Source organism: Nannospalax galili, unplaced genomic scaffold (genome assembly GCF_000622305.1).
Source record: "Nannospalax galili isolate Female #2095 unplaced genomic scaffold, S.galili_v1.0 scaffold144, whole genome shotgun sequence".
NCBI lineage: Eukaryota > Metazoa > Chordata > Mammalia > Rodentia > Spalacidae > Nannospalax > Nannospalax galili.
This window is the reverse complement of record NW_008353267.1, coordinates 2,446,914-2,470,869: the sequence shown is the minus strand read 5'-3', so window position 1 is coordinate 2,470,869 and position 23,956 is coordinate 2,446,914. Positions and strand designations below refer to the sequence as shown.

The 23,956-nt window shown below is 40.1% G+C and overlaps 1 protein-coding gene and 1 pseudogene across 1 annotated transcript in view; one reads left to right on the top strand and one right to left on the bottom strand.

Annotated features, from left to right (window-relative positions):
• LOC115067237 overlaps positions 1-6,660 on the bottom strand; it is a 69,054-nt pseudogene extending 62,394 nt beyond the window's left edge.
• Syt16 (synaptotagmin 16) overlaps positions 1-23,956 on the top strand; it is a 264,425-nt gene that overhangs the window by 109,681 nt on the left and 130,788 nt on the right. The window lies entirely within an intron of this gene.

The window sequence follows — 23,956 nt, the reverse complement described above, 5'->3', positions numbered from 1 at the left end:
AAAATTAGCTATGAGTGACTGAACACTTTTGGTGGCTTAAACATGGTTTTGAATGTTGTTCAACTGCCTTTTTATTGAAAAAGTAGTTAAGACTGCCAGAAAGACACGGTAGCCTTTGTATAATAATACTGTTCACCAGGCTCATGTATGCAGAGGAGTTGTGCAGTGTGATTAATTTAGACACATACTTTAGAGCTTATGGGAACATAAGGCACATTTCCCTAGAGCTTTGGTTGAGCAAATAAGGGGCTGGTTTAATTAATCCATTTTGTTGATGATCCTTCCTTGTCACATGTAGTGTTCCCATGTTATCCAGTCCCGAAACCTACGGATACTGAGTAAAAATGATTATATCCATAAAGACAGGCTCTTCTGTTATTTCGATGTGACTTGTAGTAGAGTAGGGAGCTCATCTTCCTTGAATGATCTGTGAACTTTCTGCTGCCATCTCCCAGTTGTTTGTAGACCACCCTCCAGATCATTTATCCATATAGCTAAATGCTGCTGCACATAAGCTACTCAGATGGGTTGGGCCCATGTATGACATATTGTCTTTCTCCCTAAATTCTTCCCTTGCATGTGTTTCCTGCCTCTGTAAGTGATAACAGCTGGCATTGGCACCTAGACTCCTATTAACTGACCAGCCACGAAGTCCTAGAGCTTTCAACCTTAGTCTCTGATGGAACTGCCTTCCCTAGCCCATTGCCTGAGTATTATGCCTTCACTCCCAGGTCCTCATCTTCAGGACCAGTTCCCTGACAAATGGTGAAATATTTTCAGGTAGAACTGAGATTGCTAATTGACTGATCTTTCAACAGGACACTCTCCTGAATTATCAGGTGAGCTCAGCATCATCAGAAGAGTATAACAAAAGAGGGAAGTAGATGTCATGGATGTCAGAGAGGTACCGCATGAATTTAGTTCCGCTAGTGGTCACCAGCTTTGACTATAGAGAAAAGGCTGTGACTCAAAGAACCTGAACCTCCCCTAGACGCAGAAAAAGCAAGCAAAGAGATTTCTCCTTGTGTTTTCAGATGGGAAGGCGGTCCTACTGACTCCTTGATCTTAGCCCAGTAAGGCTTAGTTTTGGCATATGGACCACAGAACTGTAAGACAATATGTGTTGTTCTGAACCTCTAAGTTTACAATAATTTACCCCAACAGCAATAAATGAATATGCTGGTCTTCATTGTTCTGAAGTGTCTCCATTCAGTTGTAGCTCTCACTGTATTTGCTTGTCTTTAAGACCCTTCAGTGTCTTCCCTGATCCTCTCTCTATTGCTTTGTCTCCTCAGCATCTCAACATTTTACACAAAGGAAGCAATGAAGAAATGTTGAATGAATGAAAGGAAATAACCCATTTTCTAGGAGCTTTATCCAACTTATCTATGAGCTTTCCGTCACCTTTTTTGAGGAGATGGGATTAAAAGTCAGTTGGGTACTTGATATTTTATATGTCCATTTCTGGGAATAGGGTGGAACCAAAATGTATCATGTCCCTGTTTTATTTGTTTTAAAACATTTTATTTATTGTTTTTATTCTATGTGTATGAGAATATTGCCTGTGTGTAGGTAGGTGTATTCATGTCGTGCGATGCTCGTGGAGGTCAGAAGAGGGCTTCAGATTCCATGGAACTGGAGTTAAGACCAGTTGTTAGCTGCCTTGTGGGTGCTGGGAATTGAACATGGGTCCTCTTCGAGAGCAGCCAGTGCTCTTAACTGCTGAGCCATCTCTCCAGTCCCTTTTATTTATTTTTAAAATTATCTTTGTTGATTAAATTTGTTCTTTGGCAATTTCATACATGCATTCCATTTACTCTCACTTGCTGTCTCTTCTCGCTTCTCCCCTGCTCACCTGTTCTGTCCTCCCTACAGGCCCGTCCCCACATTCATGCCTTTTTGTTTGGTTTTGTGACCTTTTGATTTTAGCCAGGATTATCTTTGTGGCCCTGGGTTTGGGACTATCCATTGGAGCCTCACCGGTGCACAACTAAAGGGGATTACTGTCTTTCCCCCAAAATCTCTCAGAAGAGTCTAGCAATGGGCCTTCCTCTTCCCACTATACCAACACTAGAAGTTCTTAAGCCATGTAGTTTTATAGGCATCTAGCTTCTGATAAATTTGTAAAGGGGACTTGGTGTGGGGCACACAGATACATCCTGTTCTCTCTCTTGTCTTACTTTGCCACCTTGACTCTAGACCTTATGTACTCATGAGGTTTGGCACCTCATGGCTCACATAGGTAGGTGTTGAATGCTATATGGTGGAATGTGAGTTCTCAAAATGCCTGCCGAGTGACCAGCCTGACACCTTACCCACTCAATATTTATAGCAAAACTCTACTGCCTAGACAGCCAAGTTCAGGGTGCTTGTAGTTAGCCTTGACTGTGGCTGTTTTTGGAAACATTCACCAAGTATAAACAGAATGAATAAGATGTCATGTTTATCAGCTGTGTTCATTCCTCCCCACCCCAGTGAAATGTTTTTTATTCTTTGAGTTTCAGAAAGCCAGGCTAGTTGCCATGGTAACACAGAAGCACCCGGGCACTTGTTTGTTTGTTATATTCCTTTGTCATTTGGAGTGGTCTGTGGAGGCTCTTGAAAAAAGATGTGCTGCTTACAGTTTGACAGCTAAATCACTGGCTGCCTGTCAGGGTACAGAGCCGAGAGGAGGAGGGCCAGTCGCAAACTCCTTCCCCTCGTCTGTTTTCACAAAAACTGACTTATGGAAGAAAGCACCTGAATCTGCAGAAAGAGTTTTTTGCTCAGTGTTTCCACACTTAAAAAAAGAAAACCAATGAAGGCTGGAACCATGGAACCAGACTTTTTATCCCATTTTTTCAGCCTCCACCCTGTCTTCCTCCCCAGATGTGGGGTGACATGCTAGAGTTATGTGAATCTTTTGAGAGTCCCTGGTACCTTAAGTCAGCCAGTGATCTCTGAAACAGAAGTAGGGCTGAAGAAGCAAGGTGAAGGTGTTCCTTTGAGGGGGGAGTCCCATTACTTCCTCTTGCCCTTGTCTCAGAGGAGAGCATCCATGTACCAAGTAGTCCTCCAGCTAAAGAAACCAGCTGTGCTCAGGACCAACACTGTTCCTCGGATGCTGTGGCCTCATTGCCTCTTTGGAAGGATGGCTCCATGAGGATCCTGAAGGATTATTAGATACAGTCGAGATTATTAGACACATTCAAGGGGTGTCTAGATGCACAAGCATTTGAATAATTACAAAAGAAACATTTAGGAAGGAAAAGCTAGATATCTATAACAGGAAAAATTTAAAAAATACAAAATCTAGGAGCACATTTACAAATCACCATATTTTACTCCACCATCCCCTAAATTTACATTTTAGTGCAAAATTTGTGCTAAAAGTTTTATGCAGAATTTTTTTTTATTTAGTTAAGTGAGCTACTTCTCTATCTATACATTCAATGACTATTTAAAATAGTTGTCCTTTTAATCATATTGATATACTATAATTTGGTTTAATCCCTCCTTCATTTTGACATTATTTTAGTTCTAGTTTTCTGTTTCGTCAAACAATTCTGCACTCATGTTTTTGTGTACCTTTGTATAAATGGCTTATTATGTATCCCGCAAATCAGAAGTGTCCATTAAATGTCGCTTGCTCACTTAAATTTTCTCTTTTTCTTTTAAGCTGGTACATCAGCCTGGGAAAGACTTCATAAAAGAAGGTGTAGAATGCTTTATGTATTTGTAACTCCCAATGCTGACTTCCATTTCGAGACATTATATAAAGGACACTTTAGGAAGAAATGATATGTTTGGGGTCATACTAATAGTCAGCCACACTGTACGATACATTCCTCTGCATTGTACTCAGTGCTGAGGGGATGATCAAATTATTTTACTGCCTTGAGTGATCACTGTGATAATCCTCAAGCATCAAATGTAGCACAGTGGACAGAGACAGGCCTGGGTCAGTCAGAGCCAAGATCCTTTCTCCTGGATCTACTCCCCCAAAGCTTGTAAAACCTTGGGTAATCCTTAGTTTGCTTACCTATAAAGTTGTAGGATTATTGTTTTTGACCTCTCAGATGCCTCTCAGATCTAAAATTTAATGATTTCAAACTGACAATGTTCTGTTTGGAGATTCTGTAGTAACCTATGGTGAAAGAATGGACTCAGTATATTTCTTGGAGTTTAAAACTTTGTGACTCAGGCTACTTACTGTAATTTTACTGTGATGAATTCAGTGCAGTTTAGTGAAAGAGTAATGTACGTGTGTGTGTGTGTGTGTGTGTGTGTGTGTGAGAGAGAGAGAGAAAGAGAGAGAGAGAGAGAGAGAGAGAGAGAGAGAGAGAGAGAGATATGTGCACCAGGGTGCAGGTATATGTGCCCGTGCCTGGAAGTGAACACCAGGTATCCTGCTGTATTACTTCTGTTTCATTCTTTGATAAAAGGTTTCCACTGAACCTGGAGCTGGGCCAGTGGCCAGCAAGGCACAGGGATGGTTCTGTGCCTTCCTTCTCTGCTGTGCTGGGGTTACAGGCACATGTTTGGTCATGCTTAGCTTTTTCCATAGGTTCTGGGATTTGAACTCAGGTCCTCATGCTTGTGAAGCAAGTGCTCTTACCCACTGAGCTGCCTCCCCAGCCCACTGAAAGAGTAATTTTGTTTGCTCATTCTTCTTTTTTAAAATGTATTTTTATTGTTTATATGAAAGACGTACAATATGGATTTTTGATATACATAGATATAGCAATATGAGTACCAACAGCAAGCAATGAAACACATTTATTATTGTCCATATTTCCTCTTTTTGCCCATCTTGTTTTCCATCTTGATTTTATTGGGCATGAGGGAGCCACTACTTTGCCATGCAGGCAGTTTGGATGACACTGGCAATCATGTGGCCCTGTGCTTCCAGCCTGCATGTCAGCAACTCCTTTGGATGCTTCAGAAAGGAACTCAAGGCCCTGAAGGATGAAGGTGACTCAAGCTAATGGTGACTTGTACCAGTTCCGTCCATCCAGATGCCCAGAGTACCTGAATTCGGACCCCTTTTGTATCTTATTTCCTTTTCCTTTCAATCTGTAGAATTTGCAATAAAAAATCATATTCTTGTTTCTTTTTTTTTTAATGCCAGAATCAGATTTTGCTGCCTGCAACAGAAAATCCTTTATTTCTACTTCAGTGAGAAAACTCTTCATTTCCAGGCCTTGCCTAGTCCTGGCTCTCCAGCTGGCCAGGGCTTTGTGAGCATCAGGAAGGTCTTGCTATCTTTGTATCCAGATCTGCCCCAGAGGGGACCGTAATACCCACCTAGCATAGTTGTTGGGAATGACACAGACCAGCATAGGGTTGGTACATGGTTATTTCCCTTTAAACTCGAGTTTCATTGGGATGGTGCTTGCTTGAGAACTTAGACCTTCATCTAGATGTGTCTGTCACCTGTGGACTCCAACATATGCCTAGACTGCCTTAGAGATTACAAAGCCAACAAAAAGACTGTCCCAGGAACATCACAGACTTAGAAGGGTATTTCTGATAATGATTGTGGTTAGGTTGTTCTGCTTTACACTTTTGGTAAGCATATAGCAGATGATTCTTTAATTTTAGTTTTTCAAGAAAGGGTCTCATATAGCTCAGGTTGGTCTCAAACTAACTCTGTAGCATAGGATAACCTTGAACACAAGATCATCCATGTTAATAGGTGCCTCTTAACATAAGTTCTTTTGAATGACTTACAAAATCTATTAAATAAGAACACAGGCAAGAATCCTGTGATATGGGCTTCAGTAGTACATTTTTCATGATTATCTATGCTTTAATGTATTGAGCAATGGGGTTCAAATATTCTACTCCTTTCGGCTAGGGCTTGTGAATATTTTACCAGAGAAAACCTTTATCTAACTATGTTGTTTTAAAGGAATTTGAGTTGCACAGGAATGCTTTAATTATCAGAATCTTCTTTGGAAAAAAAAAAAAAACCTCTGAGATTTGAGATAAGTTTACACATTATTATATGAATCACAATTTGCTTTAAGAGCTTATCTAAATCCCATCTGTTTGATTGGAAAAAGGAACTCGGAATGAATCCATCTAATTTCAGTTTTCTTCCTTGAGGAGGATTGTCATTGAAAGTCAGAGTGGGGTTATGTGCAGCCTTTTTTTTTTTCTCCCTGATAGTTTCTAGAAGAACTTTTAAGGTTTCCATAGCAATGCACATGGAGTCATCATTTTCTGTGACTTCCCAGCAAACAAAGAGTATTGGTAACTATGGCTTAGTAAAAATGAAAAAGGTGGTACTAGACCAGGCTGTATTTGCCTGACTGATGAGTGTGGAACATTATTCTACCAACTGAATGTGACTGACTCTCAGATAATGAGATCACTAATCACCCAGTGGTAATGCTGGAAAACAGACCCTTTGTTTTGACTCAGCTTGAGCCAGGGCCCTGCTAAATTGGCCCTGAAATTGACTAAGTGAGAGCATTTGGGAACCCAATGATGTTGCTACAATGTCCTCCATCACTTAACTCTTTCTTTTCCATACGCCCCTGGCCTGCCTCCCTGCTCTTTGCCCCACTTGCCTCCTCCCCTGATCTCTATCTACTTTCTAGGTCTGCCTGAACATGCTTACCTCCGCTGCTTGAGCCCTAGGGGAGAGTGGGTCACAAGCTCCGTATCCGGCATTCTTTCATTACTAACATCTTTTCGTTACTCCAAGGTTTCTGAACCTGATGTATTCCCTTCCTTGTGACAATTCAACCTGTTTTCATGCTTTCTAAAAGTAGCAGCATCTATAGCTCATGTCACTGGATGTACCCCACATCTTCATTTGGTCAAATCTGAACAAATTGATCTTGTTAGTGAATTTAGAGGTACTAAAAAAACCCCCTCATCTTCGGTCCAATATGAACATGGACTGCCTTAAGATAACAAAGCCAACAAAAAGACTTTTCTAGGGATGTCCGGTACTCAGTAGATGCTGGACTGAGGCTGAGGATGGACCAGCGACTTTCCAGTAGGTGGTGTCATCTTTGTGATTTCATTTACAAGAACTTAAATATTTGCCTTAAGCTGAGTTTTCTTTGAAACAATATTTTGTTATGGTTTCAAACATTGGTAATGGTTTATAATTATTGGAAGAACCCCATTGTTAATGGTAATAACCATGCCTGGCAGTGGTTAATTAACAGTGAGTAAGTTTTAGAATAGTCAAGGTGACCCTCTACCTTGGGAAAAGACTAACTTCCTTATATTGCCAGCTGTGAAGGGACGTCCTTAGGCAGTAAGGAAGTGCCTTAGCCGTGAGATCTTATTTATTGGTTGCCAACTCATACCTGTACCAAGCCTTCTCTGTTCTTTTGTTAAAATCACTAAAGACTTTGCTGACACAGTCTCTGATGACCTCAGGACCATCCAGTGTAATTGTCTTGGCCCATAGCTACTTTAGATGGGCAGGAACTTCTCTTCTACTTTCCTAGGTGGTTGTTGCTTCAATAGTAGAATTCAAAGTTTGAATTAGGTACCAGACTTCCCACATGCCATGTAGGTTTGATTTGTTAAGTTCGAGCTGGAAAGGGAATGAGACCTTCTTCCTGAGAAACATCAGAGTTATATGCTCATGATCAGGCATAGAATTCATCCATGTATCCATCCAGCACATGCTGAGGGAATACTCACACAGGTAGCAGGGCATCAGCATGGCAATAAGAATCCTTCAAGGAATGTAGTCTAGTGAGAAATGCCTATTTTAGCTTTCAACTCATGCCTCTTCGGTTTCTTCCTCATCCAACACACAGGTGCAGAAAGGAAATGGGAAGAGATGGCACACATCTGACCGCTAAGTTTAGTGTACTTTCTCAATTATCTAAGGACAAAGGAAATTTTAAGAAAAGATGAAGCTCAAACAGAACAAGAATTGTTGCAGGTTCTTTTCACATCCTGTGATTTTTAGGCCCTGCCCTACTGTTTCCTGAAATCCATGGTAGACACTATGTGATGGAGAGTGGGCAGGGTACAAGGAATATTGAAGGTGTCTCATAGTAGGAAACTTTTAGCTGTCAAATACCTGCCCAGCTTGCTAGGTATTAAACGATTGCACTGTGGGTGGTACGGAAATGCTCTACAATTCCCTTTCAAAGCTGGATGGGAAGGAGCCCTTTAAGAGGAGGTTTTCAGTAACATTTGGCTAGGAAGGCATTCTTGGGGAGGAGGTTGGATTATAGGCCCATGGGCTTAGAAATGAATATGAACCATTCTGGCTAGGGGCAGTGAGTTGAGCACGCTCACTTTGTTAAACTAGAAGATTCCATGGAACACAAAGGGATGAGTGTGGGGAGGTTGATTTTTAAAAATATTTTACTTATTATTTTTATTTTATGTGTATGAATGTGTTGTCTGCATGTATGTAGGTACACCTGTGCTGTGCAATGCCTGCAGAGGTCAGAAGAGGGTATTGGATCCCTTGGAACTGGAGTTAACAGACAATTGTTAGCCACCATCTAGGTGCTGGGATTCGAACCAGGGTCCTCTGTAAAAGCAGCCACTGCTCTTAACCACTGAGCTATCACTCGAGTCTCCAAGCACCTGGTTTTTTATCTTGTAGCTAATGAGGAACAATTAGCATCAGTTGAGAAGTGATGGAGCAAAAGTACTTGGCAAGAGATGGATTTCTGTGTGATATAAGGAAGAATGAATTTAGGGGATGGAGAGAGCAAGGAAGAGAGGAAAGCTAAAGGAATTTGTGCTAATTCATAAAAGATATGATAAGGTTTTGGATAGAGGTCTCATTATATTCAGAACTTAGATACAAAAACCTGGAAGGCCTTCCCCCTCTCCTCCCATCTTTACTAGTCACGTGATTCCTTTCAAGGGTTGTTTGCCAGTCTGTTTTAGGATAGGGAAACACACATATTTATTCAGTAAGACAGTAAGTAATTCTCTGATACACATCTATAGTTCAAGACATATGTCTGCTAAGGCTGCTATAACAAACACCATGACTGTGAAATGTGAACAACGGTACTTCTGCAGGGGGAAGCCTGAGATCAGGGTTGGTATCCTTCCTCCTCACTACTTCTGTTTTCGCAGGGAGCTTTCTCTGTTGTATCCGTGCCTGTGGTCAAATTTCTTCTTGTTATAAAGACAGCAGTTGTGATGGGTATGGGTCGGTTTTTTGAAGCCCAGTTTATCTTATTTCTCAGCCGACTGTATATCTAAATATGGTTACAGTCTGAAGTATTGGGGTTTAAGACTCCCACATCTGAACTGGGGAGCAAGGCAAAAAGCAATCCAAAATAGCATCTAAGGAGGAAGAAGGTGAGGAACAGGATGGAAGCCAGGTTTCTCCCTGACCCTTCATGCCAAGTCCCTGCTCTCTGGATCTCAGTTCTGTCGCTGGTGATGAAATGAGTCACCCCCAAAGAGAACGTTCCCCAGCCAGCTTCCTGTCAGTCTTTTCTAGGAGAATTTAGGCTGATGTCATCTGGGGCTTTTCAGCTCCCAATCTTAGAATTAGCAGCCTTTCTCTCTCTTTTTAAAACCCTTTCTGGAAGTGCTGCTCTTACCATATTTATTGCAGTCATCTGCTCATGTGCATGGTAATTTTTATCATGATGGGAGGAACATTCAAGCTGAACAGAATATACATAAGAACCATACATTAAATCACAACCACGTAGTTGTTTTTTATGTTATTACTGCTCTCCTTACAGGGTTAGCAAACATTTTTGAAGTTAACCTTGACCTTTGAGGAGCCATCGCTTTTTACTTCTAGTTTTCTCTAGTTCCATCTACTGGCTCAAATATATGTCTAAGCTCCTTATCATTTCTAACTTTTTATTTTATACTTTGGACTTCAGGCCACAACTTCTGGCCTTGTGGCTGCTACATCCACGCATCAGTGTCAGTGCCTACTGCATTCTAATATCTCCCAAATTCCATCACAAGAGGCCGACTGGCAGGTGACTAAAATGGTGGACTGCCGGGGTCAGATCCCAGGTCTGATACACACTACTCTGTGTCTGTGGGTATGCCACTCATTTTCCAAAGCTCAGCTTTGTCTCATCTGTTAAGTGATGGTAATAATTGCAATTTCACAGGATCATTGTTAGACTTAAATGAGCATAAAGGGTCTGGCACATACTAAATGCCAAGTAAGTATAAAATATAATAATTATGACTCTGCTTGCCTTTGTTCTGTAGAGCTTCCCTGGAGATTCTGCTCTTGCTTGGCTCCTTCTCTATTTTTTTCCTATTGAGTTTTCCATTTGTAACCCATGCAGGGGTGGGCAGGCTTCCCTGGAATGCTCCTTAGACCAGTTGTCTCTAGTTGAGACTGCAAACCAGAGTGGTTGATAAGGTCTGTAAGTTTTCCCTGACTTAGTGTGGGGATGACACATCTGCTTGAAGAGTCACAGACAGGCTTCTCCTTTCTCTTCTAGACTCAGAAGAAGGAAGTTTCTTCCTGGCAATAGAAGACCATAACATCTATTCCTTTCCTATGCGCTGACTGTCATTTTGGAGTCAGGAGTTATCTACAGGCACCTGGCTGGGTTTGAGTAATATATTTCCTCATCATCTTATTTCAGACTATAGGACAAATGAGCCTGTTGAGGTTAAGAGTGAGGTTCTCTGCCTTTTGGTGTCCTTAAACAGGCTCCTGATCATGGTTGTACTGTTCAAATACCAGCATCTTCCCTTGTGCTTGGGGCCTGCATTGAGCTGAGAGCTTCCCAGTTGTTACCTGGGCCTTAGTGATTCATGGTAAGATACCATCACCGCAAGACTTCTAAGAGTTCTGAGATTCACAGCCCTCTATCAAGGCACCACCTCATATATAGATCAGTGGTAATTCAAGAACCCACCTGTGTCCTTGCTCTTAAGACTAGTGTTTGCCTTGAAGAATGGTAGCTATTGTTTTTAATCTTCATTCCTAATCTTTCTATTCTTCCTTGTAATCTAGGGCTCTCATAATCTACTTTATGAGACAGTCAGAATCTCTTGATTAATGCCTCTAATTGGACTCTCCCTTGCCACAACCTACATCCTGTTTTTTAACCTGGTCAAACAGAATCTCTCTTCTTTTCACTTCTGTGGCACATTGTAGTGCTGTCGCCCCTGTCCTCATCCCTGCCCTAGGTGGACAGACTCCATTATCATTACCAGAGCATAAATCTTCCCCTCTCTCTACCCATGTAGGGGACAAGACTTCAACTTCCAGTTTGTGGACAATTGAACTGATTTAAAAACAGTAAAACAGGGCTGGGAGTGGTGGCGCACGCCTTTAATCCCAGCACTTGGGAGGCAGAGGCAGGCAGATCTTTGTGAGTTTGAGGCCAGCCTGGTCTACATAGTGAGTTCCAGGACAGCTGGAGCTACAGGGAGACCCTGTCTCAAAAAGACAAAACAAAACACCCCCCTGCCAAAAAACAGTAAAACAGCATTTTGCAGCAAGTCAACAAGCACTTTGGAAACTATCTGGAGTCAGAAGAGGTTCATCCAGGAGCAGAGAAACTTTTTTGCTTCTTATTTACTTGTTTTTGTTCCATCTTTACCAGTCAAGGCTTCTTCAGCCATATATAAAAAATTTATCATTAATTAAACTAACGTATTTGTCAATATCCAAGATGTTTAGAAACTGGCAGAATCTGCTAGCTTCTTGTCAAATTGCAAGAAGATGGTACATTCTGCCAATATTTTGGATATCTTTAATATCTGTATTTCAGATATTGTAGAACTAGTAAAGAAAGTGCTTACAGAAATAGATAATGGGATGTTTCAAAATTCAGTTCTAAGAATGATTCTTGCTAAGTCATGTAGTTACCCTTAGAAATAATTCTTAAGAGTTTCTTTTGTAAGGCTTATGTCTGGAATAAATTTTGTGTGAATGGAGTCTTCCTTGAAAATCTATATTAAATTTCTTGAAGGGAGACATCAAGTCCCAGCCACAAATGGATGCCCAATAAATAGTTGAATTATTGAAGAAGTCATCTCAGATTGGTTTTTCATGTTGAAAACTGGCTGTATTCAATTTTTACCCTCTTCAGTGGAAATATCAATGGTTTTATCAAAATAGGACTCCACTAGGTTTAAATAATGAAAGTGTATCTGGGAGAGATGTAAGATAAGCTGAGAAATGTATTTCTTCTTTTGTTTTTCCTTTCACAGTGGGATTCTGAAACAGAATCTCACCAGGAGTTTGTATTTGCAGTCCTATCAAAGATGTGCCCTGAATACTTTTGGTTTTGAAATGATGCCTTAGCAAGTGCTATCCTAGACTAGCAACGGTGAATGGAAGGAAAGTTCTGGCTTGATTCGTTTGTGTGCAGGATACTGTGCCCCTCTGTTTATTTTCCTTAGATATTTCCACATCAGTATGTCTCCATGCTCACAGACTTTTCCCGACCTTCATCAGATAGAAATTGGTTTGAAAGCAGAACACTCTCAGGTAGTGTTTTTTGTTGATGGAGTCTACATTCAGTGGAGCTGATGGCTATGGGAATTTGCACTGAAAATCTGGAGAAATAAGTGTTGTTTAGTGGTAGAGTGCTTGCCACACATGTGCAATCCCCAGTACCACCAGAAACAAAACAAACAAGCCAACATAAAAACCTAAGAAAGTTCTGAAAGATATTTTTCCAAATACTTTATTTCTCTTTTTCAAGGTCAAAAGCTGTTTAAGACAAGGTTCTATTCTGTGGGGAAGAGGAAGGAAACCAGCAAAAATGGGGCATCACAGCCATACATTTTGAGGAACGGTTGAAGAAACTGCTACCATGTTTAGGCTAGAGAAACACATCCATGAGGCATAGAGCTGTTGTCAGGTATCCACAGGCCTGCCATTGTTTTTTTTTTGTAAGGAGGCATTAAAGGAGAGGATTGACTGTCAATCAGGGTGGCACACGTTGGCTTTCTCATGAGGTGAAAGGTTAGAGTCTTTTCGGGGGAGGAGAGCACTCCTGAAAGTATTCTGCAATGCTATAAAAAACGATTTTAGGGAGAAACAGTGGAGTGTGGAAAATTCAGCACATCAGATGCACGGAGAATCGGGACTGGAGTCTTAGCTCTGCTACCATGTTGCTGAGTGTGCTGGGTATTTGAGGCAGAACTTTTTTTCTGTTTGGACTGTAGTCTTGTTTTATATTTATTTATTTTTGGTGTGTGTGTGTGTGTGTGTGTGTGTGTGTGTATGTGTGTATGTGTGTAAATGAAACTAGAGATGAACCCAGGGCCTTTTACATGGTAGGCAAATGCTCTACCACGCCATTCCTTTCAGGGTTCCTTTAACTTACCAGTTTTCTTAGCCTGCATTTTTGATAGTTGGCCAAAGGCCTGGAACCACCAATGGCCCCAAACCACAGGGCAAGAACGTCAGAGCCATTAGCTTGGTGGCGCCAATAAGAAGGGTCCATTTTCTGAAGAAACTTGAGATCTATCTCATTCTGTCTAATTCAGTGTTCATTCACTGATAGGGCAGCTGTATATCAACTAATATAAAATTAAATAAAGCATTGTGGGTTATAATTCATTTAAAATAACTTGGAGCATAGATCCATTAGAAAGTATCAAGAATGTGATGATGAATAAAGAGGATACTGTATGTGACTTCAGTACACTGTGGTTGAGTGGGGACCACAGACAGGTTAATCTAGCAATGAGGAAGCACAGTGAGTTCAGGATAGAGATACTATCCCTGTGTGGAGGGCACAGCTATGGCATCTGCCTGGTGGGGCTTTGTAGAGGAGTTGGTCATTCAGAGAGTCTTTAAAAATGAACAGTACTTTGCCAGTTGGAAAAGTTTATTGCAGATACAGGGACGATTATTATGACAGAGGGATGGACAAACTTGGTGTGTCTGGAGAACAGAGAACGTGATCTGGTGAGACCAAGCATATAGTACCTGGGAGGTATGCTTAGTAACTGGATTAGAGAGGTGGTTTAGAGCTGGTTTGGGAAGGGTTTACATGTTATAATAGTTTTGTTTCAATCTTTGGTAAAGAACGCTGGAAGTGTGTGTGTGTGTGTGTGTGTGTGTGTGTGTGTGTGTCCTTAGAAGCCAAGGTTGCATTGGGTGTCTTCTTTATCATTTTCTACTTAGTTTTTGAGATAGGGTCTCTAGCTGAAACTGGAGCTCACTGATTGGCTAGACTGGCTGGCCAGTGAGGTCCCAGAGTTTCTCCTGTCTCTGTCCTTCACCACTGGAATTACAGACGCTTAGCACCATGCTGAAATTTTTAAAAAAAATTTATTTTTTTTCATTTTATGTGTATGCGTGTATTGCCTGCATGTAGGTAAGTGCACCCGTGCTGTGCAATGCCCATGGAGGTCCGAAGAGGCTGTCAGATCCCCTGGGACTGGAGTTACGGACAGTTGTTAGCTGCCATGTGGGTGCTGGGATTCAAACCCGGGTCTTCTGCAAGAACAACCAGTGTTCTTAACCTCTGAGCCATCTCTCCAGGCCCTCCCCCCACCCGCTGAGATTCAAAAATTTTTTTTCATTTTTTAGATTGATTTTTGGCAAATTTCATACATTACATCTTGATCATATTTAGCCCCCCCCCACTGATTTTCATGCATTATTTCATGCATATCAAGGCCTGTCAAGCCGAGTTTCTGTCTCTAGGTGTGAGTCCATCCACCGGAGCCTGGTCAATCTATCCAGTGTCACTTCCTTAAAGAAACCCAACTCCCTCTCTCCCAGTTGTCATTGGCTGCCAATAGTTTCTCAGCTAAGGTTGGAGCTTCTTACCCATTTCCCCACTTCCATGCTGGGTGTTTGTTAGTTTGAACTTGCATGGGTCTTGTGTATCCTGTCACCATTGCTGTAAGTTCATATGAGTGAGTTCTCAGGGATCTGGAAAATTCTGTTTCCTTGTGGTTATGCACCACCTCTGACTTTTACAGCCTTTCTGCCCTCTCTTCCACAACGATCCCTGAGCCCTGGGTGCCAGAGGTTTGATATAGGTAGCCTACCCAGGGACAAGTACTCTGCAGCCTCTTATTCTCTGCACTCTGGCCACTTGCAGTTTTCTGGGATAATCACCATCTGCTGCATGAGGGAGCTTCACTAGTGAGAGTTGAGAGATGCATTAATATTCTTTCTTCCTCTTGTCCCACTATGTTCCTTGAGCCTTAAGAGGCTGTAGTGTAGATGTGTCATTTAGGGATGGGCTTCTCACAGACTTTTATTCTCTGCATTTGACCAGTTGTGGGACTCTGTAATAATCTCCATCTGTTGCAAAAAGAACCTTGATGAGTGGTGAGAGGTACACTTGTCTGTCATATAGGACACATATTTAGCATATAGTAAGAAATTATATTTGTCTAGGGATGTGACAGATGTAGGTTTTTCCCTAGGATCTATAACTTCTAGGATCATAATTTTGCCTGAATGTATATAAGTACACTCATGTCATGCAATGCCTGTGGAGGCCAGAACAGAGTGTCAGATCTCCTAGAGCTGAAGTTAAGGGTGGTTGTTAGCTGACATGCGGGTGCTGGGAACTGAACCCAGGTCCTCTCCAAGAACAGCCAGTGCTCTTAATCACTGAGCCATCTCTCCAGCCCCCATGCTGAGCTTTTCATGTGAGTGCTGGGGATCTGAGCTCAGGTCCTTATGCTTATATAGCAAGCACCTCACCCACTCAGCCATCTCCCTAGTCCCCCAGAAGGTTTTTTTTTGTGTAACTAGTAAATGATTTACATAGCTAAATATACCGGGGACTGGTAGACTTGATTAGAGTTGTGGGGGATCTGGTAGTATTCTGAGTGTGTGTGTGTGTGTGTCTGTGTGTCTGTGTGTCTGTGTGTCTGTGTATATGTGTATGTTCACAAAATCTGCTGTGTCTGACTCTCCTTGTCCTGCAAGTTTATCAGAGCAGCTTAGCTCAGGTAAGTTCTCTTATCAGAGTCCAAAATTATATTTTTAAGAAATTTAAGAGCTAAAAACTAGACTAAGTTTTTTTGAACTTCAAGAAAATGCATAAAACAAAGGGGAAAGGGATGGAAAGGAACTTTACTTTGGGGCTTTGCCTCATTCCAGCCTCAGAATAGCAAGGGTCTAACTCAAGCAAAGCACTGGGAATGGAACAACTGAGATGTGCAAAGTTTCACAGGACTTTTGAAGAGCAGGATGAATTAGGTCCTGAGCTTGGTGACGCTTGATTGGGAATACCTCCAAGCCTGCATAGAAATATCTGTAAACTTAGAGATATCTGTAAGTGTAGCATTTTGGCCTGTAGACATGTATGCGTAGCCCTTGGTAATGGGTGAAGTTATGGGAATACATAAAATATCTGAAGACATGCTAAAACAGGAACAGCAGCCAGCCTTGTAGTATTGATGAATGTAACAATTCTGACAGGCGAGCAGAGGGCTGAACATTTGACACCATGTTTGAAATGAGAGGGAGAGAACATTGGAGCAGAAGATTTAGATGCTGACTAAGGCATTCTGAAACCTGCATCAGGGGGGTTCTGGCTTTGTCCAGGAATTTGAATATTCATATTTTAAAGGCCATTTTGGGATCTTAGTGAAGGAGTTCTTGGGCAAAGATAGCTCCTTTCTACTTTATAATGATGTACCCAGAAGATGGGCAGAAATGGCCTTGAAAAGATTCAACTTTCCCTGGTCCCATTTATATGTACCAGGAAACTTCTGATTTATAATCTCATTGTAAGGGCATCCCCATCCAGATTCAAGGCTGGTTCTAGTTCCTTGGGCATTATAGCATAAATATGGGTGCTCAGATTTATCACTAGTACCATCCAGTTAAGACACAGCTCTGCCCTGAGGACCTCACATTTCCTGATATAATTGTATAGTGCAGTAGTAGACCAGAATTCCCTACCTCAGGACTGAATACCCTCTTTATGTCTGTGGTGCCTCTTTGCCTATCAGCCTTAGCTGACTCAGAGTGAGTCAGTTAAGACAGTACTTCTGTGGAAATTTTGGACATCATAGTTTTCAACTATAAAGCTCTAAGATGGAATTTGGACTGTGGTGATCTCTATGGATATATCTTGAAGCCACCCTACATCGTTCATGTTTTATAGTATTATGATTTTGGTTGACCCCTAAAATAAGTTTAGCTCCTTATGATTCTGATCTTTTGAGGCTATTCTGCACCTTTAGGTGCCTCAGGAGACACAGTTTTTTGGTAAAAGTGATCAGCACCTAGTGTGCTGTAGAACCCAAGCTTTCTTTGACTTGACATTGCAACATGGGGCCCAGAAAACACATGAAGAAAGCATTCCCTTCTGTTCTTAGTCCCACTTTTATAGCCCTCTTCTGCTTTGTGAATTAAGAGATGATTACAACTCTCTCATGACCTGCATGTATAAAGGCTTGCATGTTGTTTGGGACCTTCCAATGGATTTTTGTTTTGCACTTTTTGAATCCATTTGAAGCCCCCAAGATCAAAATCTCCATTGGGAATAATTTCAAAAAGGATTGCATGTCAAAATCTATTTTAAAAATCTCATACCTGTTTATAACTCAGAATTTCTAATTTGGCCTTGAACCTGGCATGTAATTGGGGGCAGTTTAAAGGTATCCTTGGGTTAAGTCAGGTACTTGTGCTCAAGGTTAGGAATCAAGGGACCTTTTAAACAGATCCGTCATAGCTGTGTTTTAAGATCAGCACTCATGTTTGCCATATGGAGCCACACCTCTGGCTTTCACAGCTGCACCGGCTTGGCCCAGTGCATAATCGTCCCTTGATGTGTGATGATAATCACTAAGTGGGATGCCTGGTACAGATGGCCTCCCATGCTTCAGTGCACGGCCCCTCTGGGTACGGATGATGTGCAGCAGAGAGATGTAGGCACGTAAGTGGGTGGAGATTTTCTAATGTGTCACAATAATAACAATGCAGAATCCTATTGCTGCTTCCCCTAGAACTTCAGCCCACACAGCAGCCTACTTGGTTCACAGTCCTGAGTGAATGCTAGACAATTAGCAGCTGATAATGAAAAATGCCATGGGAACCAGTGAGAAAATAATAGCTTACTCCAAGGCTATAATGAAATGAAATTAGCACAGACAGTAAAACAGACAATTTATGGTGTCTTTTTTTTCCTATTGTAATTAAAAAGAACCAGTAAATACTTTGAGTAGAGAAATCCAGGAATTGATTAGAGTCCCCCATCTGCTTTAGAAGAGGGTTTTATTCAGAAATTGGTTCTGGAGGAGCTTCTTCTTAAGAAGATTCTTCTACTGGGCACAATAGGTAGAAAAACATCTATTTTATTTGAAAACCACAACAATTTTGTTGGCATTGGTACCTATGTCAGTGGCTGTCATAAGATCTAGGGCTTAGGGAGGATGTTAACACTGGGTAATTGAGTGGTACAGCAGTACAACTTTGCTCTTGGCTGAAATATTAATAGATTTTGATGTACCCAACTAACAAGTTCTTAGTTATAAGGCAAACTTGTATCTGTGTATAGGTAACTGTCTGAATGCAAGATAATGTGTCATGCATGAAATCTAAATTTAAAGGACTTTAAATTCTTCAAGCCTAGAGTCCTTATTCACTGCTTTGGAATGGCCTTGAACCCTATATACTCTTTGGGGGGAGGGCGAGTGTCAAAATTTAAAATTTGAAGCATGACATAATGATTATTAAAGTATTTAATTGCTTTAGGATACAAGAAAATAGTTTTTCTTTTGAAAAAGGATTGGATTAGTGAAAAACTTCTGCTAAAATTTCAGTCTCCATGTGTGGGCGGTCTTCTGTGAGTTGAAAAATAAAAAAGTCATAAACAAATCAAATTTATATTTCACTCCAAATGTTCTCCAAATGCATTTGTTTTGGAGAGCTGAAGAAAGTTGGATATCATTCTTCTAAGATATTTAATCTGTCTGAAATAGACTTGTCTCTGGATCTCTCTCATTTACAAAAATATACTTCCTTTACTTGAAAGTTAAATTACCCAGTTGATTGAAAAAACATCCCATCCAAATCATACAACTACATATTCTCCAAGGTTTCCACATGACATGTTTTTATTGGACACACATTCCCAATTTCATTACAGAATTATGTTAAGCTCAGTAATGTCAAACGGTAATGAATGAGATCATCCCATGCTAACTGGTTAGGTTTCTTTGCAAAGGATGAATTCTATAAGGCCCATATATCTCTCAAATTCAGCTACACAAGCCTGGTATCGATTCTGACAGTGACAAAATATTAACTGTGGCTTTAAAATCTGACAAAAATCACCTAATGTTTTTTGGTTCTTTTTTTGCCGCCTGGGAAGACAAGGATGTCTAGGGAAAGTAGAGAATTGCAGAATCTAGGGAAACAGACAGGGGAGGAGGCTCAAGGCCTCAGAACTTCCTTTTAGGGGGTCCATTGTTGCTTTTTTTTTTTTTTGCCATTTTCAAGTGCTACTTCTAAACTGTTATCTTTGAGTATTAAGGAAAAAGAGACTAATCATTCTTGGCTTCTAGTACTCTCTCTCTCTCTCTCTCTCTCTCTCTCTCTCTCTCTCTCTCTGTAAGCTAAGTGAGAATTTGAACATGTAAATCAGATAGGTTAGGCCACTTAATTTTCAGAAGAAGATGGACACATTTCAACACATAAATTACTATATTAAAGATAGCACCCCATGCATTCCCCCCAAATGCTGTGTTCTTAAGTGTTTTGAGAGATGATTGGTTGCTAGTGACTCCATATGTTGCTATGTTTTATTTTGGAACATGTTAAAATCTCACTTAGGTTTCATTAAGCCACTCCTTCCCCTATTTTTTTGAAAGGTCTATTTTTTACTTCTAAAGAATTTGCTTGAACATGTAGTTAAATATCCTTTTTAGCTATTACCCAGAAGAAAATTTAAGAGGCGTGATCCATTTTCCTCACTTTAGCTATATATATATATATATGTATATATATATGTAGAGAGAGATAGATATGAAGTATTTCATGGTTCTATACATTTTTGAAAAGATGATTATCTATGAAGGCTATTGAGGCTATCATGCATGATTAGTCCTAAATTTAGAACCATGACATGTTTCCAAATATCAAAGATACCTTCTGTTTTTTTTTTAGTTGTAGGAGCATTATCTAGGAAAAAGAAGGGGAAAGTTCTTAACTTCATAGTTGGTTGTATAAACAACTAAGGTGTAATGATTCTAATTGTGTGGATATTTTGGATCTGAGTACCGAAATAGCTGTATATTTAGGCAAACACATTGGTATTCAACTCTTAAACTTTTAAAATTTCTAATCTTGTGTTCTTTGTTGATTGCTAAGAAAGTCTGAATATAAACTCATTTCCATGAGCATCCTAGTTTAAAGGTACCGCGATGGTTCAAAAACAGTTTTCATCTTCTCTGTGAAAACACAAATGCTCATATAAGGCCTGCAAAGCACTTCTGGATGTCTTCAGGGTACTGTCTTCTACTGTGGACTAAACCTTTGGCTCGCCCCATTTTCTTTCTCTCTCTCTATGGCTGTCTGTGATGTCTTCCTCTGCTAATGCCATTCAAAGTTGCCGACACTGATGTTGGAACTAACTGCTGTCTTCATTGCTTTGATAATGTTCTAGCTTCAGCATCTGAACACTCATGGTTGTTGAGGTTGCCTTTGAAAATATCTCCTCGTTTTGCAGAATTTGCTGATAGCCAATGCCATGGCTTTTATTGTCCCCTTCTTGTCTTGGGGGTCAAAGGAATCTGGATGCTGAAAAGGTTTATAACTGAGCCATTCTGATCTTATTTTTATTGTTATTGCATAGTTATTTCTGGTTTTAATCTTGCCATTTTGTTAAATATTGCTTTGGCTTTCTTATTTCAAGTTCTTGTGAATCAGATGGCTTCAGTTGATCTTGTTATATTTTCTTTTGTTTTAAACCCTTTCAACAAACATGGAAGGACATTTATGAACATCTACTCACTGAGACACAAGAGACTTTTCTTTATCGCTCTATGCATTCCTTGGGCTGTTAAGAATCGGCAGATGGGGTTTTCCAGTGGCTTGCCAGCAATACAGTTAACTTTGAGGAAGTTTTCAGCATGAACTATGTGACCGAACTTCACAGCCATCTGATTTCCAATTTAGCAATTACTGGAATAATTAGATGAGTTGTTCTGCAGATGGTACTTAAGTTTCATGACATATGTGTCCTTGTCATCTATAGCAGATGATATATGGGATATTTGTTCCTCACTATAGTATATATGTATGTATATGTGTATATATATATATATACACACACACATATATATATGTGTATATATATGATACAGAATGTCTTTAAAATTTCTATTTTAAAGCATTCATTTTGTTTAGACCCAAATGAAGCATCAAACCTGTTTTGGCTTGCATGGACAGAACTCTTGGCTTGCTATGTTCTGTGTTGCGTGCTAATTGTAGCACTGAGCTGAGTTCAGCTCTCGTAACTATTATAACGTTTTAACTCTATTTGTAATTTTATGTTGAATAATAAAATTGCAAAATGTTCAAACAAAGGTAATCACTTTTAAGCAAAACCTTAGAAAACTAGTATGAATTTTTCGTATACTTTCTTCCAGCCTTACTTTTTGAGTTAAAATATATATACTATGCAACCAAGTCTTGGCTTACTAATGTCTTCAAGGTAAATATTCAATTTTCTTAGCATCATTTATGGAAGAAATACTCTTTCTCAATTGTGTATTTTTAGCACCATTTTCAAAGACAATTAACCATATATGTATGGGGCAGGTTCAGGATTCTTTATTCTGTTTCTTCCGTCTTCATTTATGTTTTTAGGCCAGTACCACACTGCTTTGAGTACTGAGTTTTGTAGTATGTTTTGTTTTTCTTGTTCAAAATTGCTTTAGTCATCAAAGTCATGTTCCCAGCAGTGACAAGAAACCATTAATTATTTTCTACCATTTATCTATTTAGTGCATGCATGCATGTGTGTGTGTGTGTGTGTGTGTGTGTGTGTGTATGTGTGTGTGTGTGTGTAGGTGGATATGCAGGTAGAGGTCAAAGGCCAACTTTCATGAGTCTGTTCTCTCCTTCTTGTGTGGGTTCCTAGGATGGAACTCATGTCTTTACACACTGAGCCATCTTACTAGCCTAAGAAATAATTTAAAAAGGATTCTTTACCTTTGTCAATTGTGGGTTTCTGTGTCAATCACCAGCTGTTGCATAAGGAAAACTTATTCTTGAATAGGGTACCTATATCAAACTTGTGCCTGCCAAGGCTCAGGGATCATTGTGGAAGAGGGGTTGGGAAGATTCTAAGAGCTAGAGATGGTGAATGACCACAAGGAAACAGAGTCTTCCAGCCATCTGGTCAGTTACTCATATGCGCTCACAACAACAGTGACAGCATGGACAAAACAAAAAACGAAAAGGCCCCTTGCTCAGTTTATGATGAGGTACTCAGAGGCAAAGGTGTTTCTTTTTATTACCCTCTGTGGGAACCCAGTTACTCATCCAGATCCTCTTGATCTTAGAAATTATCAGAATTTTATTGCTAAAATGTTATTAGTGCAGATTTTTATGAATAGTTTTTATTATATCAAGGTAATATCCTTTTATACCTGATTTGATAAGAGTTTATGTTATGAAACTATTGATTTTTGTGAAATTTTTTTACAAACTTTTTATATCTGTTTAATATTAGATATTTTTATCCTTCATTCTTTTAATATGGTCTGTCTTATGAGCTGACGAGTATGTTAAGCCATCCTTGCATCCCAGGAATAAATCCCACTTGATTTTATTGTAAGGTCTTTATTTTAAAAGATTTATTTATTTTTAATTTATGTATGTACATGACTGAATGTATGTGCACCATATGTATGCAGGAGCCCTGGAGGTCAGAAGAGGGCATTGGGCCCCTTGAAACTAGAGTTACAGGTGATGTGAGCTGTCCTAACCCAGGTCTTCTACCAGTAAGGGCTCTTAACCACTAAGCCATCCCTCCAGCCCCAAAATGAACTTCCCTCTCCCTTTGTGCATGTGAGGCAAGCACTCAGCAGCTCAGCTAACCCAAAGCCTGTAGAATCCCATGAATATGCTGTTCAATTCAGTCTCTTAATATTTTGACAATTCTTGTGTTTATATTCACTAGGGAAATTGGCCTATAGTTTTCTTGTGGCGTCTGTTGGGTATTATGAAATGTTAACTTCACAAAAGAAGCTTGTAAATGCTCCCCTTTCTAATAAATTTTGGAAGAGTTTAAGAAGGATTGTTACTAATCCTTTAAAAGATGTCAGTAATGTGCCTACCATATATTAGCTGTGAGTATACAGTAAACAGCTCACACAAAATCCCTGTTCTTATGAAGTTTGAGACTGAACATTTGAAAAGCATCTAAAAAGCTGTCAAGAGTTTAGTGGGCAGGAATGTACCTCCAGCCTCATCAAGAGGAGCAAAACAGGCTTTCAGAGGAAGAACTTTGTCAGAGTTAGCCAGAAGAAAAGTGAGCAGTTGTCTCAGAGAGTTCAAATTGTCTATGCAAAGACTTGAAGGTGGACTATGTTTGAGGACCAGAAATAAACACAATAGTGACAAAGAGCTTCAGGCTGGGGAATGGTGACTGATACAGGCTGGAGTCAGTGGCTAGGTCAGAAAGGGTCTTACAAACCAAACTGATTTTGTCCCATGGGCAACTGTAATGTCATCGGCTGGTGCATTTGTTTCCTAGGATAACTGTAACCAGTTAGTACAAACTTTGTGGTGTAAGATGGCAGTTGTTTATTCATAGTTTTAGAAGCTAGAGGTTCAAAATCTAGGTACTGGAAGGGCTGCTTCTTCTAGAGGCTCTGAGTGGGAATCTTCCAGGCATCTCTCCAGTCAGGGCTGGAAACCTTTGACATCCCTTACTTAGAGGTTTTTTTTAAAAAAGTATTTATTTAATAACCACATACTTAGAAGAAGCATTTCATTACAACAGCATTGACATATTCAATAACAATTTCCTGAGCTAAGATGCATCTCTTTCAAAATTGGCCATAAATTTTTAGGTTTAGA